The sequence below is a fragment of the Dromaius novaehollandiae genome, chromosome 2, assembly GCF_036370855.1.
Source record: "Dromaius novaehollandiae isolate bDroNov1 chromosome 2, bDroNov1.hap1, whole genome shotgun sequence".
Lineage (NCBI taxonomy): Eukaryota > Metazoa > Chordata > Aves > Casuariiformes > Dromaiidae > Dromaius > Dromaius novaehollandiae.
In genome coordinates, this window is record NC_088099.1 from 44,548,903 (window position 1) to 44,565,356 (window position 16,454).

Below are 16,454 nucleotides of genomic sequence, written 5' to 3' on the forward strand. Positions count from 1 at the left end.
AAAACCTGTGCGTTCTAAATACTGTAAGTCAGTAGATCATAATCAAGTGGAATTCAGTTATATTTGGTTGAGATATCAAGAGTGTCCTCATTTCAAATCCATAAAAATTGTTTTCATATTTCTTCAAACACCCAAAATAGATACATCACATCTATTAGGTACACAGTCAAAGAGAGGATATGGATTGCTCTAGTAAAACTGCAGACATGCTCCTTTGGAATATGACGAAGACTCGTTAAGAACCTGGTCTGGGAGACTCCATCTGAAGACTGATTAATTCGAATGTGTTTATGCCATTCACATGTAGATCCAATGTTAGATTGGTGGGAGCCATAGCCATAAGATAAAACGTGGCCCTTCTTCCTACTGCCACACTGCAGACATCATACATAGTGCTATCTAATTGTTGAAGTAGAACCCTATCTTCTTCCCTGTGTCTTGAGCTGATTTGGTAGCCTGTTTTGAAATGTCGCCTAAGCTTCTGTACAGAAACAAAATCAGATTGTGGCTAGCCACTGAGCTGGCGATCAAGACAAAGTCAACACAGGAACTTTTCTGAATCTTTTACTGACCCCCTTGTTCGCTCAACTCTAGAGCTGGCCAAGTTCCTAATTTCGAATACAAGAACCGTAGAAAGCATTGGTATAAAGCTCCATGTCAACATCTCCTTAGGACCCTGCTAATTCAAATATTTAGAATACCAGCTTCCATAGCGGAAGATTCAGTTGTGCATACACAGAATCCCTTGCAAGAGCAAGGTCCCGCTTTACTCTTCCTCCAGCCTCCCCTGAGCTGTGTACATGAGAAGACTAGACCCAAAGGTACAGCACCTTCTGCAGATAACAGAAAGGACACCAGACATTTTGCCATAGTGAAGGAGGCATTTCTGTGTCGTGTCTTTCCTTCCTACTCATTCAATACCATGAACTGCACAGGCATCTATGACCAGTACACTCGTAGACTTAAAATACTCTTGTAAAATTTGAAATAGACAGCTATGTTTTGACTTATGAAAATCAAGAAGTGATGTAATGTTTCTTGAGGAGAATACTGATATCATTTATAGAGTTCCAGAGTTCTGATCATCTGGTATAGGATCTAAGGGATCATAATAAATGCCATTATGTGTATTATATTAGCTTTTTTTTGTGATAGTACTTGTTAAGTCTACTCCTCATGCTGTGTTTTTTCTGTCAAGGTTAGCTCATACACTACTAATTACACTTTTTAATTAAGTTAAATTTTTAATTGCATCATCAATCAATTCTGAGGAATTTAATTTTCTGTAACAATGGCTTTAGGAAACTGGCACCATCCACACACAGAATAGCCATTAGCATATGTAAATGGAAAAACACGGGAAAGAAGATGAGAGCTGTCTGTGGCTCCAAAGTTATCAATCTCCAAGACAAGATAAAAGAACAGCTTTCTGGTGGGAGACAATGACTTACTTCTTTATGATAGCTATTTAATGTCAATGTACTTTATTCAGATAATAAATAAAAGAAGTTCCCCTGAGCCTGATTGCTTGTATAATGTGATCTCTTATATAATTATAAAGAGAGCAACGATCTAAGCTGTTGTGTGAGGAAGCAAACAACTAAAACCCCTTCACTGACCGCGAGCTCCTCCCATATCGTTGGCCACTCACCCAGGCAATTGGCAATGCATAGCTAGCTACTCCTCCCAAAATGTATATGAAACTAAATAATGACTATCAGTACCTCAGTGAAGTATTAATTTGGATCTTTTTTGAGAATCTTTCAGGTCTCTAATCCTCTGCCAGATTTGCTTGAACTTTGGTTAACAAGTCACCGGAGTGGACAGAGACTGTGAAAGACTTACACACATGCATCTTGTATAAACTTCATTTCTCTACCAAAACAAGCTTTAAAAAAACCCCATGAATATACTCCTAACAAAATACTTTATCTGTATGTACCTAACCCCTACTTTAGAAAAATAAAAGAACTTTTAAGGACCAACCCTATGGGACAATGAACTACAAGTTAGATATAAGCATTACCACCCTCAGCAGATTTCGAGATGGGATTGATTCTTCTTTAAGTTAAGAATAACAGTCTTAACATCCCAATTCTGAAATTCACATAGGAACAGATGTTAAAGATATCCAAAAAAAAAAAAAAAGAAAAGATACTAACACCCCCAAAAGCTGTTTAGCTCCCAGTGAACAGGTAGGCATATAGCTAGAGACACAATAACTGTAATAGTCTGGCCCACAGTCCAATACTGAATGAAAGTCAGTGCAAAGCCAATTCATCATTTAAGTCCCATTAAACCCTCAAACTGTAACTTGAATGATTCACAAGCCTCATGCTGACTTCTCCTGCAGAAACAACTCTCACGCTGCATTCCTTCTCTCTCTGCACTACCAAGTCACGCAGATACATATCAAATATGCAAAAATTGGTTTTGGAAACTCAGGCAGGGGAAAGATAGTGAATAGTGTACAACATCTTGAAAATCTAAAACTTGTAAGGTAGAATCCTTTTCAAAACTTCTCCTTTCTTTGGGAAACATGCATGAGAAGGAGAAGTTATGACTGCAGACATAGGAAACCTAGTCTCCTGAGCAGCCTGCCAGACAAAGAACCCTGCTATTATTTCAGTTAAATTTCAAAGAAAGGAAGATATTTTTCATCAGGACACTAATTGAGTCTATTAATTGACACTAATTGAGTTGAAACTGTGCTTTGTTGGAAGTTTGGCTAACCTGCTCTGATTTGGACTAGTCTTTTTCTTCAACCACATATTCAGAGACTTCCTCATAGAAAAGAGAGAGAGCTGAAAATAGCAGAAATGGGGACCAAGTTACAGAACAATTACAGATCTGTCCATGTTCATATTTGAGGGAAACTTAGATAAATGCAGCAGTTATCTGTACCTCACTGGAGTTCTACATCATTCCCTCAGAGTATTTAATCTGGCTTTTTGGCTAAAAAAATCCTGAGCCCACTGCCAGTCCCACCACACATCTCTAGATATGAAGGAGCAAACAGCAGTGTTCTGCAGTCTAATTTTTCCCCTTCCACACATTTCTGTATATGAAAGGCAATAACAATTCTAATAAAGGAGTCACGAGACATTATGCATCTCCTCTTCATGAATCACACGCAGGAACAATTAGTGAAGTTCCTTTTCAAAAATACATGCGTAATGAGAATATGCATTCATTACCAATGAACCTGGCAACAAATGCATATTTAAGATGATTGAGTGGAATTTGAATATGGATATTCAAAGTTGAAATCATGGATATAACCAAAAGATTCCATAAAGAAGAAGTACACATCTATCTACATATAAAGCTATGATTTCATTATAGACATTTTATTCTACTGCAGAACTCAAAATCAGAGAGATGAGTTATGACTGTCTAGAGATAACATAAAGCTTGACAGTTACTTCTAGCTCAAAAGCACTTCAGATGTAGTACTACTCATCAGAAGATTTGAGATCTGCTTTTAGAGCTGCCATCCTTCTATATAACTTTGGATCTCACTATTTTGGCTTTTAGGAAAAACGTGGTTGTGATGCATGGGAACACTTTCACTCGCTTTAAACTAGCTTGCATGGAGAAACAAAAGCAGCAAAGACAGTTATAAACATTTCCATATAGACCTGGAATATATATTCAGACTATGACATTATGAGGAAGTCTGTGTTACTGTCTTTCCCCACAGTTTTTAACAGTGCTGAAAACTGTAACTAGAGGTGCCATCTTATAGGTATAAAAATTATGGTTATGTCTGAGGCAATAAATGGGGACTGTAACCTCAGGGTTTGCTGGGGAGACAAATTCTTGCATTAATGTTTGTGTGGCTTACAAGCAATTTGGCTTGTAAGAAAGCATATAAATATGTATAAATCTACCTATCTGTGAACATTTTCATTTCTCTTCCTAATATTTTTAAGTGGGTAAAAACCTATTTTTGCTCTCAATGAAGGTAATGTCAAAATTACCACTAATGTTAGTGTGGACAGGAGGAAGTTTTAAGAAACAGAGAACTCAGGGGAGCATTCAGAGTATGGCTCGACTAAGACACTAAAAGAATTATAATCAAATTATAAAAAGAAGCAACAGTTTACAAATCTTGTATGCTATTAAATTTTTGTTGCTCAGTTTAAAATAATTCCTTCATAAATAAGAATGTCAAACTAAACATAAAAGTGCATAAACACAGTAAGTTTAGGTTCTCTTCACCAAGAACAATCCTTTAAAATTTTTCACTTTCATACAACAACTGGAGAATTGCAAATATTTTCTGTAACATCAGAACATTTAAGAATTTTCAAAACTAATTGTGAATGCTTAATCTATGTTACTTTTTTTATAAATTTTCCCCAAAAGTCCAAGTGAAAAGTGAAACCGAAACCTCTATAATGAAACTGCTCAGTGCGAAACTTCCCCATAGCCACAATAGAAAAGTAAATTAGGTGCGCAAAAGTATATGAACTTATTTTTCTTAAAAGATAATCTGATAGTGACAACATCTACATGCATTCTGCTGAGTTTCTCTTAGGGAAGGGAGAAAATGCCAGACAGCTAATTCTAATTTCCTAACTCGCTCTCTATTCCTGGTCCTAGCACAAGTGTAAGATGCCTGAGATTGTGCTCTCTTCTATGACGTGGTGTCTTTTCTCAGGAATGACAATCATACACAACGAATTCTGCATGCAGCTCCTCCAGTCTCTCAGTCATTTCCCCAGAAGTGGTATGTCGGAGCTTTCTTTGCCTACTAGCCTTCATTTCACATCACATTAACCTCCAGCAATAGTGGAAGAGTAGAATCTAGGAGTGCAAAAGAGAGGGGGAAAAGGAGATGTACAATGGGATTGCAGGGATAGTGAACTGGACCCAGATAATCTGCCTTATTTCCTAGTGAAGACAAGCATTGCAGTACTTGGCTAAAAAATATATATATATATATTTGCACAGAACTTTACAAAATTGTGTGAGCACTCTCACACAGCTCTCCCCATACCAGCTGTGTATGCTGCAACCTACTTAATGTTGTTTGGCCTACCCACCGTCTGCTCATTCATTGTAAAGATCTTCTGCTGGTAATTAGCATTTTTTGTAGTATGGAAAGTATGATCAGTTCCCCACCAAAAGTATAATCAGGAGCTGCTCAGAAAAGAGAACATGAAGGCTGCAGACATTTTGGCAAAGATGCATTTTTCCATCATGTCTGCATTCAAACAGTCTCGTAAACTAGGATACTGACCAGCTCCTGAGTGATGGTCTTGGCAGATATTATACTTGTAATCTATGCAGTTATTAGTGAGAAGTGATTATATAATAATCAACTATCATCACATATCTTGGTGTTCATGCCCACTTCTGGTGACTGCCTCCATCAAGGAGCCAACCTTAAATGTTGGAATATACTAGCCCATGCTAGTGATGATCCTTCCAGATCACAATTCTTTAGGAAGAGACAAACCAAGCCAAATTAAAAAGTTAAAGATAATAGGTGGAGGCAGTCCTTCCTGAAAGATATTTTAGTGCAACTCATATATATGTTGGTCGGCTGTACCTATATACCAAGGAGATAGTGAACCCTTTAGCTATTTCCCGATTTCATTGCAAAGCCATTTCTTGTATATATAAGAAGTATGAACAGGCTTTTTGTGCAAGCTTTGTCTTGTCTTGTATGTAACTGTTTGTTTCTCATACATATTTGTACAAGATATTCTTAGACTCATATATAGCAGATGAAGAACTTCTCCACTGATCTTTCAAAATTTATATTTGCAGCAGTATTCACATCGAGCCTATCATGTCCATAAATGACACAACAGAATAACAGTTTTCTTTTATAAGGGGCTCTATAAAAAGTAGAGCCAAAAGTCAACACAATATGTAAAATCCTTTTAGAGAGGCACTAAAGCCTGAAAAAAAAAATTCCCTGGTAAATTTTATTCTTGGCAGGACTGTCATAAAGAAGAGCAGTGACTAGCATACGCACTTCCTTTTGGGTAGTAACAGCCAAATGGCAAGATAAGCTTCAAAGTGTCACGTTGCTTAAGTCAGTGAATAGGTTTGCCCATATGCAGAGCCTTATGTTAGATTCCTTCATCAGCACACTGTTTTTCATCAGTGCTGGAAACAAGCTGCCACACAGGCAGTCCTTGCTCATGGCAGAAAGGAAAGATGACCAGGAAAATACATACCCTGGAGGAACATTCTGCTTTTGACTTGGTCTGAAAAACAAGCTGCTTTCAAAGCCATCTTTATTGTCTAAAAATCATCATTAATGCTGCTGTTTTAAGTGACAGCCTTTACAGGAAGGCACTTGTGCTTCAAATCCTCACAGCATTCTTTGTGCGTTCTGTATTTCTGCTTGTTCCTATTTAGAAAGAGCTTTGGAGATATGTGAAAAGTTGTTGCAGCGCTTTTTTTTTTTTTTTTTTTTTTTTTTTTTTTTTTTTTAAGCAAAAGGTCCTAAACTGATTAGATAATGACATCTAAGTAAAACGGTGCTATAATGTGTAAGGAATGGCTTTCACATTGACCAAGTATTCAGACTTTAATTAAAGTCAATCCAGCTATAGTATTCAGCACATTAAGTTTTTGCTTTCTGGGAAAATGAATTCACTTTCATGGGGTGACATCCTTACGAAGTCATTGCTTTCATATAGAAAGTCTCACAAAATCAGAAATATTCCTATGTATATCATAAACAAGGTCTTATTTGAATGGCATAAAAAAATTTCTCTAAATTCTGATTCATAAAATCAAAAAAAAAAATACTGTGTTGTCTCCTATCTCATATTTCAGGTGGGATTTTAATTGAATGGGATTTTTAACTTTCAAGATTCTTCCAAGTGGTCCATTCTTTAAAAGATTGCAATACTTTTCATGATTGCTTTATACTGACATAATTTAAATACCAAGGGAGGACAAATATGCTGATATTGTTCTAGGTTTGCAACAGATCTTTAAGGAGCTGCTAGAAAATGACTCATTTGATGGACAAGGGGAGAGCAGTGCATGTTTATCCCAATTTTAACAAGGCTTTCCTGGGCTGCATTAGGCAGAGTGCAGCCAGCAGGTCAAGGAAGGTGATCCTTCCCCTCTACTCAGCATTGGTGAGATATATCTGGAGCGCTGTGTCCAGGTCTGGGCTCCCAGACATGGACATATGGAAGCAAGTCCAGCAAAGGTCCATAAAAATGATTAAGGAACTGGAGAATCCGACATATAAGGAGAAGCTGAGAGAGCTGAGACTGTTTAGCCTGGAGAAGAGAAGGCTCAGGGGGGATCTTACCAATGTGAATAAATATCTGATGGGGGACAGTAAGGAAGACAGAACCAGACTTTTCTCAGTGGTGCCAAGACACAGGACAAGAGGCAATAGGCACAAATTGAAACACAGGAAATTCCATCTGAACGTAAGAAAACACTTCTTCACTCTGAGGATGATTGAACTCTGGAACAGGTTGCCCAGAGAGGTTGTGAAGTCTCCATCCTTGGAGATATTCAAAACCCGACTGAACATAGACCTGAGCAACTTGCTCTAGTTGATCCTGCTTTGAGCAGGGAGGTTGGAGGATCTCCAGAGGTGCCTTGGAGCCGGAGCAATTCTATTCTAGTCTATTCTAAATTAGTTCTCTAAGCTATTTGATAGGCTACCTGGTTAGATTATTTTCATTGCTTTAATCTAGTTCTCATTGCTTAAATGTTCACATCAACACCAAGCAAAGAAAAAGGAGTGACAATAAGAGGGGATGCATCTTAACAACTTTAGATAGCTACAATATATGTATCTCTATAGGAAACATTTATCTAAATTGTTTATAATCAATAGGTAAATAGAGGCACTTCTAGTCTGTTATGCATCTCATCCTAACATACATGCCTACAGGAGACTGGAAAGCTTGCAGTGTTGAAGTACCTATTTCTCTCCATTGACTCAGAAGGTGCTAAATGTTGCTACATCAGAAGTATGTCTCCAGCCACCTTCAGTCAGGCAAGATGGACCTCATCTCAAGTAGCATGGGTCTTGTCTTTGGTTTCTGCAGAGGCACTCAGCTGACCATTATCCCTTCCAAACCCACAGACATGTTGATCCCTCCAGAGCTGACACTGATGAACTGCAGGTAGACACAGAGAGGAAGACTGAACCAGTTCCATGGTGCTATCTCCATTCTGTGATAAGGGAGAGGAGTAAAATACTGTGACAATACTTGCAGAGCTATCCAGGAAGCAGGGAAGCAGTAGATTGTGCGTAATTTATAGAGTCAGACAGAAAACAAAATAATTTAAAAATTCCAGAAAATAGAGGGAAATGTTTTAAAGAATATTTGGCAATTCTTTCTCCTGACATTTTTTTTTCCCGTGACCAGCTTATTCTGGTCATTACCATGTCTACGTATTTAACTGCAGGAGTACACACATAAACACTAATGAGATTAAATCACTCAGCGAGATGAGAAATCCCAGATGCAAGCTGTGGATGTTCTGCAGTTATACATAAAAGACAACCCCTTGGGGAATCTAACCACTCTTCAATTGCAAAACATTTAAAAGTGCAGAGAGTATGCGGCTCTTAATCCTGCAAACCGGAATGTAAGCTGATAAATAGTCCAAAGAAGTCAAGTGTGTCAAGCTAAGAACGTAATTTGGTTGTAAATGTAGAGTCTTAAAATGCTACAGAATGTATTGTTTTTAAAACTTCCAGTATTTTTTTTCCCTTAGCAATACTACAAAAAGCAGAAAGAGATATTCACGGCTCAAAAATCTTTTAGCAAAATTCTTGTAACAGAATTACACTCAGAAGAGACAACCGTCACAATCTTTATGTCCACAGATGCTGAAAAGATGCTGGTGGTCTAGGGATTATCTTCAAATACACAATGCAAATGCTGCAGTCAAACAGCAGGAGGTCTGTTCTTAGCATGGCAGCAAGTCAGGAAATAGAAAAGTAAGAGTATCACCAAGAGCCAAAGATCTATAGAAGAGGAATTCATAGTTTTACAAATAAGCAAATGCAAGTAATAAATATAGATTAAATCTGTATCATGAAAGGGGAAAGATGTGAAATAAGGACTGTCTGATTATATTGTCTTTCCAGAGGGCTTAGAGGTTGAATGTTATAACTTCAATAAACCTGCTATTAATGGGTTGTGGAGTTTAAAATGACCCTTCACCCTCAAAATATAGTTGAGCTGCCTTCTATGTAAATGGTGATGCTCTGAGAAGAAAAGCCAAGGAGGTCAGTAAGACCGACTGGGAGAAAGTGCTAACAGAAGACAGCTCCTGCTTAAAAAGGCTGTCTCCCTAAAAGATGTTTTTAATTCTTAGACCACATTTACACAAAAGGCAAATAATCTCTTTTTGCCTCCCCTCCATTCTCTTCATTTCTCTTGACTGAGAGTCCCTTTTCCTATGCAGAAGTCTATATTACAATGCAGATAAAAATGAACAGACTTTAAATAACCTGTTCCTTTGTAACATATGTAAACTCAGTCTAGCTAAAATACAGCAGAAAGAAAGATTCAGTAGAAGGAAATGGCTGACCATTTTGATGAATTTTAGTTCTAGAAATCTTCGCATTTGAGGTTGCTTTAGGTTAGTAACTAATCTGATTACATTTGCTTTTAGATAGTTAAAGAACAGCGCTGACTAGGATAAATACTCTTTTCACCTGAATGGACAATGCGTCAGCTTGGAATATTCTTAGCTGGACACAGTAGACACGTTTGGGATTTATGCTATCTATTGACCTATGGGTGAGGCTTTAAACTGTGATATTTTGCACTATCACAAGGGACTCATATGCATTAATCTCCAACACATTTCAGGACAGGCTACAAAACAAATTTGTAACAGATGTCTGGGGACTCTTGAAGATATGGGAAGTTTTATTACCCAGTGTTTTTCATTAGATCCTGTTTTTATACCTGTGGATTATACTTTGAATGGATGACAGTAGATCCTGGAATAGGAATGTGCTATATTTAACGGAGAACTAAAAACACACATGCAGGTCTGTAAGAAATCTCAATTAAATGTCACTTGGTCTTTTTGTGCTTGTGTACAGGATTTACTTGCAGCTGTTGAAAATGACTTTACAGTCTTCTTATGCCTCTCTCTAACTTCTGTAACTGCATTTAAAAGAAATCAAAACCCCAAAGCAGTGTTAGATTCTCCCATGACTTGACATCGCAGGCTGTTCTGCTGAACAGAAGTTAGCAATAAAATTGCTAACCCCATTGCTTTTTCCTCTCGCAGAACTCATTCAAAATTCCAACATTCTGTTTTAATTAATCAGAGCTAAAACTTTCCATTAGCCCTCCCAAAGAAAATGCCCAACCTTTCTAAAAATCCTACCATACTACCAACTTGTACCAGTACAAAGTCATATACTTCAGTGGGGCTACACCAGTGTAACTGGGACTATTACAACAAACTACATTTCCCAACTTTCTTTTCCCAGCTTGCATTCAGACATTGCTGTAATACAGCTCGGCTCTGCTTTTTACAGCTTTTCTGGTAACTTTTATGCTGATTTCAGCTGACAGTTTCAGCAATAACTTGCTGAAGCATCCTCCAAGCCCATGGGTGGTCAGCAAAGCAACTGAAAACTGAACTATAGACAAATAGGCCTAACAGGAGATTATTAATAATGAGATAAATGTATTTAGTTTCATATTTTCATAGCTCAGGCTCATAAAAAAGAGCAGGAAACATGTAGAATACTGATATTAGCCAGATGCTCTAGCACTGAGAGTAGCACAGTATTTCTGTAATCCTTAGAGCACAGCAGCTCAAAGCTGTTCCAGCTGAAGAATTTCACTTAGTTGAAAATCTGAGGTACAGAGGAAATAGGACTGTGTTTTACCAGCACTATCCTTTCTATTGCTGATAGAAAACACACGGCAGTTCATCACTTTGTTCTGTTCAGCTGTCAAAACCTTCAGATATTTGTCAAAACCATGTTTATTGATCTAAAAGAGCATGAGCTGTTGACAGGTCTTCTGAACATTTCCAGATTTGTAAAGAAAGCAGTACAGTACAGTATCAACTAAATGAGGACATGAAGCTAGTAGTTACATCAGGGAGCTCTATAGTATAAAATAGTGTCTTACAAATATAGCAATGGCAATCGTCATCTCTCTCTTTATCAATTATATATACACATACATGTTGTTTAATATATCCATTTATTTAATAGTTAGTTTCATTTAACTGATATATTGTTATTTCAAGATAGAAACCAAAGTTTTATACACTCTTGTAAAATATTTGGTGCTAATACTATAAAAATAACACCTATGCTGTACTTTCTTGAAGTCAGATTGAAGACAGTGTCTTCTTCATTGCAGAGGAGATAAATTGTCCCAACAGGTTGGAATAGTGAGTCATTGCTTGAGGAACTTGAGGAAGGAGTTAACTCACTTCTCCGCTTGTTTTTTCAAACACAGACCAAACATAACAAATTAAGCATGTTTTCCCTTTCTCTAGATGATAGATACAGGCATAGCAGCTCTGAAACCAGAGCTGTGTTTTACAGAAAGGGTGTGTTCTTAACTCAAAAAAAATTGTACTATAATCACAGATCTTAGGGAAGGATTAAGACAGAGACAAACGTCTGGAGAAAGTCTGTGTAGGAGAAGCAACTTGAGAGACGCTGATAGAGTACAGCCTTGTTTTTGCTGGAGGAATAAAGTAGCTGGCTTTTCTTAGTAGTAATACTATCTCTGTCTAAACTTTATTGCTGAAGTTATCATTTTATCCATTCTTGACCTAGGTAGTCATTGGAACAAAACGTGTATCACTAAGAAAGATGCCACAAAAATTTATTTTTCCTCACAGACAATCTGACTTTCATTCTCAGACCTACTTAGGATCTATTTCTGAAATGACAAAACTGAGATTATCAGTAATACATGTCAGTATACAGCAATTATGGTCTCTTCATCCTTGCTCAGATCTCCATCTCCATGAACCATCTCACCGTCTCATGGAGTTACTGTCAGAATTCCTAACCATAGATAAAGGCAATAGAACAGAAACCTCAAATTATGGTGTAACTAAAGGCAGTATTTGGTGAACAATATCTCAGACAGACATTCAATTTAAAAAGATTGCATGCAATGTGCCACAGTTCCTTATACTAACAGTTAAACCAGTTAATCCTTTACGCAAATCTAATTGCATTAGATTATTTTCTCCCATTTCCAATTTTCACAGAAGCTGACATCTCTCTAATGTTATCAATATGGCTATGCTGATTTGCACAGGTTTAAGATTTGGTCCATTATTATAAAGCAGATTACTTTCTGGCACTTAATTCATACAAAGGTTGAAACCTCATCAAGGAAAGCTATTTTTAAAATTTTATTTATGAAACTTCTTTAAGATTCCATCATATGGGAAAACCACATAATTGTTTCTATTTTTTGCCAAAATAAGATTTTCCTTGAAACAGATTCAGGGCTGCAGTTTCAGGCCTTCATTTACACAACTTAGATGAGGCTTTTGCTTCTACTGTCAGAAGAAAAATTTTCCAGACTTTATTAGCTCTCCTTTTCAGGATGTCTTCTTAAAATTTTCCTTTCTCAATTTTTCTGTTACTTTCTATTGTTAGCTTTGGAACATAAGGTTCTTTTGAAATATAATGTTAAATGCACACTGCAACCTCAGATCTATTGACTTAAATCAGTGAATTGGATGTACAAAAACTGAAGTCACAGCCCTGAACAAAACTGCCAACAGGAAGGTCAGGCAACCATGCAATGGCATTTTAGTCTAGAAGGATCCATCAAACACTGCAGGGATGCTTTCCAGCTCCCACTAAAAAACATGATCTGTACAAACAACATAAACTATAATGTACCATTGGAAAGGAATAAGACAGAAAGAGAGAAAAATCAAGGACATTGTCAATGCCCATGACTCCTTCAGTAGTAGGGGATTTGGTAGAGACCATTATTCTTTTATTTCTGTTATGTGGGTCATGTCTATGTCCTAGAGTATCTCATTGACAGTGGGACTCGAAGACAAATCTTTCCTGACTCCAAATGTTGTGATTTGTTGAATCTTGAGAGTGTGAGCAAAACACTCCAAGTCAGATTTCAGAGAGATTAGTACCATTTTGCCTCTTCATCATAAGTTCCTACAGAGACTCTAGTCAGTAAATTTTCTGTCAGGAATGTGTATGGAATCTACACAGTGTAAGACTTTTGAATTAGGAAACTCTTTGCACTGGGAGACCTATCCAATATTTAATCAGAAAAAAGTTAGAAAAGTAAATAAAGTATAAATCTGACAAACTACTAAAATGATAAGTGGGTGACAAACTTGGAGAAAGTAACAGACCCAATTCTACAGAGGCTTTGCTGTGATTTCAGTGCCCAGCAGTTGGACAGTCCCTCTTTGCCTGGATACAGAAGTGTGAACATGTAGATGCATACACTTCAGCAAGATCTGGATGTTAGCACCAAATCCAGTCTCTGACGAAGACTATGCAAAGACAGTCATCTTTCCCAGGGCACCGAAACGGGCCATAGGACCACAAATGTTGATCCCAACATGCTTTGGTTTATTTGGGTTTTTGGTTGGTTGGCTTTGCCTTGGTTTTCTCTTTCTGTTTTCAGATGCCCACGGCTGATTTGATTCAGAAAAATTCACTTGAAATTTTCAGGCTGACCCTCACCTCAGCTGAGGTGGGCTTGCAATTCCTCCTCTCTCTTGCCCCCTACAACACTTACCAGTGTGGCACACATGCTTTAGCGCACATGAAACAGTATTAACTAGGCAGATTTCTCTTCCTGTCCTATCTAGATCATGTCTTCATCCAGCCTTACACTGATGTTCCCTTTTCATTTTAAGACACATTTTTATATCACCTAAATAATAATGGTCCTGCCCAGAAAATCCATATGCACGTTTAATCTTAAAATCAGTGTCAGCCTGAGGTGAGCTAAATTACTTATTTTTCAACTAAACCATGAACATGTTTACAAGATAAGGGCAAAAAGAGAAAGAAAGAGTTAGATTCACAAGCCATCTAAGGATTCCCAAACAAATCCAGCAGTGGTTAGGTAGCTGTTGCTGCCTTGTTATTTGGTGTATCCTTTTGTCTGCAGGTCCACCTATAGAAATTAAGAAAATAAGAAAAGTCAGACCATATAGCTCAGTAACAGTGCCTCAGGGTCACCAACATCATATTGTTTAGAGAAAACAGTGTAAGAACAGAAAAGTTATGGAATTCCTTGTCCTAGCATAGCTGCTCAGTTTTCTACAGTCTGATGCTTAGGGCATCCTGAAGCAGACACTGTAGCTGCATCATTGTGTTTAACAGGCCTTGAAACTAATAGCCCTCAAAATAGTCTAGGGCAATTAATTTAGCACCAGGCTTTTAAATCCAGGATAGTACTGAAATAATATTGTAATGGATTTTCACACTGGATTTTCACACTGTACAAATTTTTAGCAATACAAGTAGTAACATTATCTTGCACACTACTGTAAAGTAATTTTTGAGCATTTTATTTATTACTACTTCAAAATGAACTCTGTGCTTTTTTCTTGTGTCAATAGACTTCAATTAGTTTGAGTCATGTTATGTTCTTTTAAGCATTTTAAAGACCAACAATGTTAACCTAAAATTTTAGATGACCAAACCACCAGAGAGGGAAGTTAACAGGGCAATAGCCAGAGACTATCCTTCTAGCACCTTCAAACTACAGATGTTAAAAAAAAACCTTTCCAAAATTTCTGTGCCGAGAAAGTGCTACTTGCAGCCATATGTCTTAATCCTATCCAAGAAAAATAAATCATTTTATCTGGGGAACCTACAGAAAATATTTTCTGTTACTGTGAGGTAGGGATAACCTGTGTCCCTCTAAATTCTTGTTTAAAGTCTCAACAAAGCCAAATGGAAAACTGGGGGGAAAGGTCATGTCTGTGTCTCTTTGTGAGGACTTTTAAATATTTCTCAGTTTTTTACCTCTGTATACAGATTTACAGGAAGACAGGAATTCTGGCTGAAATTGTAGGCACGTTTAAATCAGTGCAAACCCACCCAGCTTAAACTAACTGATGATCTGGGCTTTTGCTCCTTCAGAGCGCATCTGTTCTTACCACCCTACTTCTTGCTGGATTTACACAGTCCCACTGGCTTTAATAAATGCATGACATACACTCTAATCAGAAGTGCTGAGAAATTTTCCAATAGCATCTTTTAAAAACTAGAATATAGCGGTTTGTTGAAACTCAAATACCTATGAGAAATATATGAGTTTCAATGTAGATCTAAGAGGGAATTTCTTCACTTATTTTCATTTCTAGTCTTACAAATGTGCTTGATCCTTCAGGAGGCATATTGGCTTTCTCTACAAAGCAGGCTTAAGAAAAGACACAGCCTAACTTAGTGGAGTAGCAAAAGCTGAGGAAACCTAATGCCCCAGGATTTATGTGCTTCCTTCCTTTTGTGATTCTCAGCTGTGAACTCTCTCCTTGAGTCAGGGACTTGATCAGGATCAGACCTTTTCATAAAACAAAGCCAAATAACGTTCTTTTTTCTGCTTTACTGAACCTGTCTTTTCCTTGCTGAGCTAGAAACAACTTACTTATTTGTATATTCAGTGTCAGCAGATAACCACTGGGTTTGGATAGGACACACTTACCAGAAGTGAGGGTATTTGGACACAGCTGAAGTTGGCTGCTCAGTGATCTTACTGACTTAGAACCTAGACAGCCAGTCACATATATCATAAAGTAAAAACCAGGAGAAGTAATAATAGGTCCAGAAAGAAAGCAAGTGGTGTTAACACTACAGTGTGGGAGGCCGGAGTTTAAATCCTCCTTCTTTTTGAGGGATTCTACTGCAGCGAGTCCAGCAAAGGGCCACTAAGCTGATGAAGGGACTGGAGCATCTCTTGCATGAAGAAAGGCTGAGAGAGCTGGGACTGTTCAGCCTGGAGAAGAGAAGGCTCGGGGGGGATCTTACCAAAGTGTATAAGTATCTGAAGGGAGGGTGTAGACAGCATGGGGCCAGACTCTTTTCACTGGTGCCCAGCGATATGGCAAGAGGCAACGGGCACAAACTGAAACACAGGCAGTTCCATCTGAATATGAGGAAAAACTTCTTTACTGTGAGGATGACAAGAAGCACTGGAACAGGTTGCCCAGAGAGGTTGCGGAGTCTCCTTCCTTGGAGATATTCAAAAGCCGCCTGGACACGATCCTGCGCAATGTGCTGTAGGTGACCCTGCTTGAGCAGGGAGGTTGTACTAGATGGTCTCCAGAGGTCCCTTCCAACCTCAACCGTTCTGTGATTCTGTGATTTCACTAAAACACATTTTAGTATATAGGATCAAAGTCTTTGATACTAACAAAGGTAATTTCTGAATTTGATAAAAGATATTTGTTCATCACCTCAATAGGTTACATATTTTAACAGTATTTTTTCTCACCTG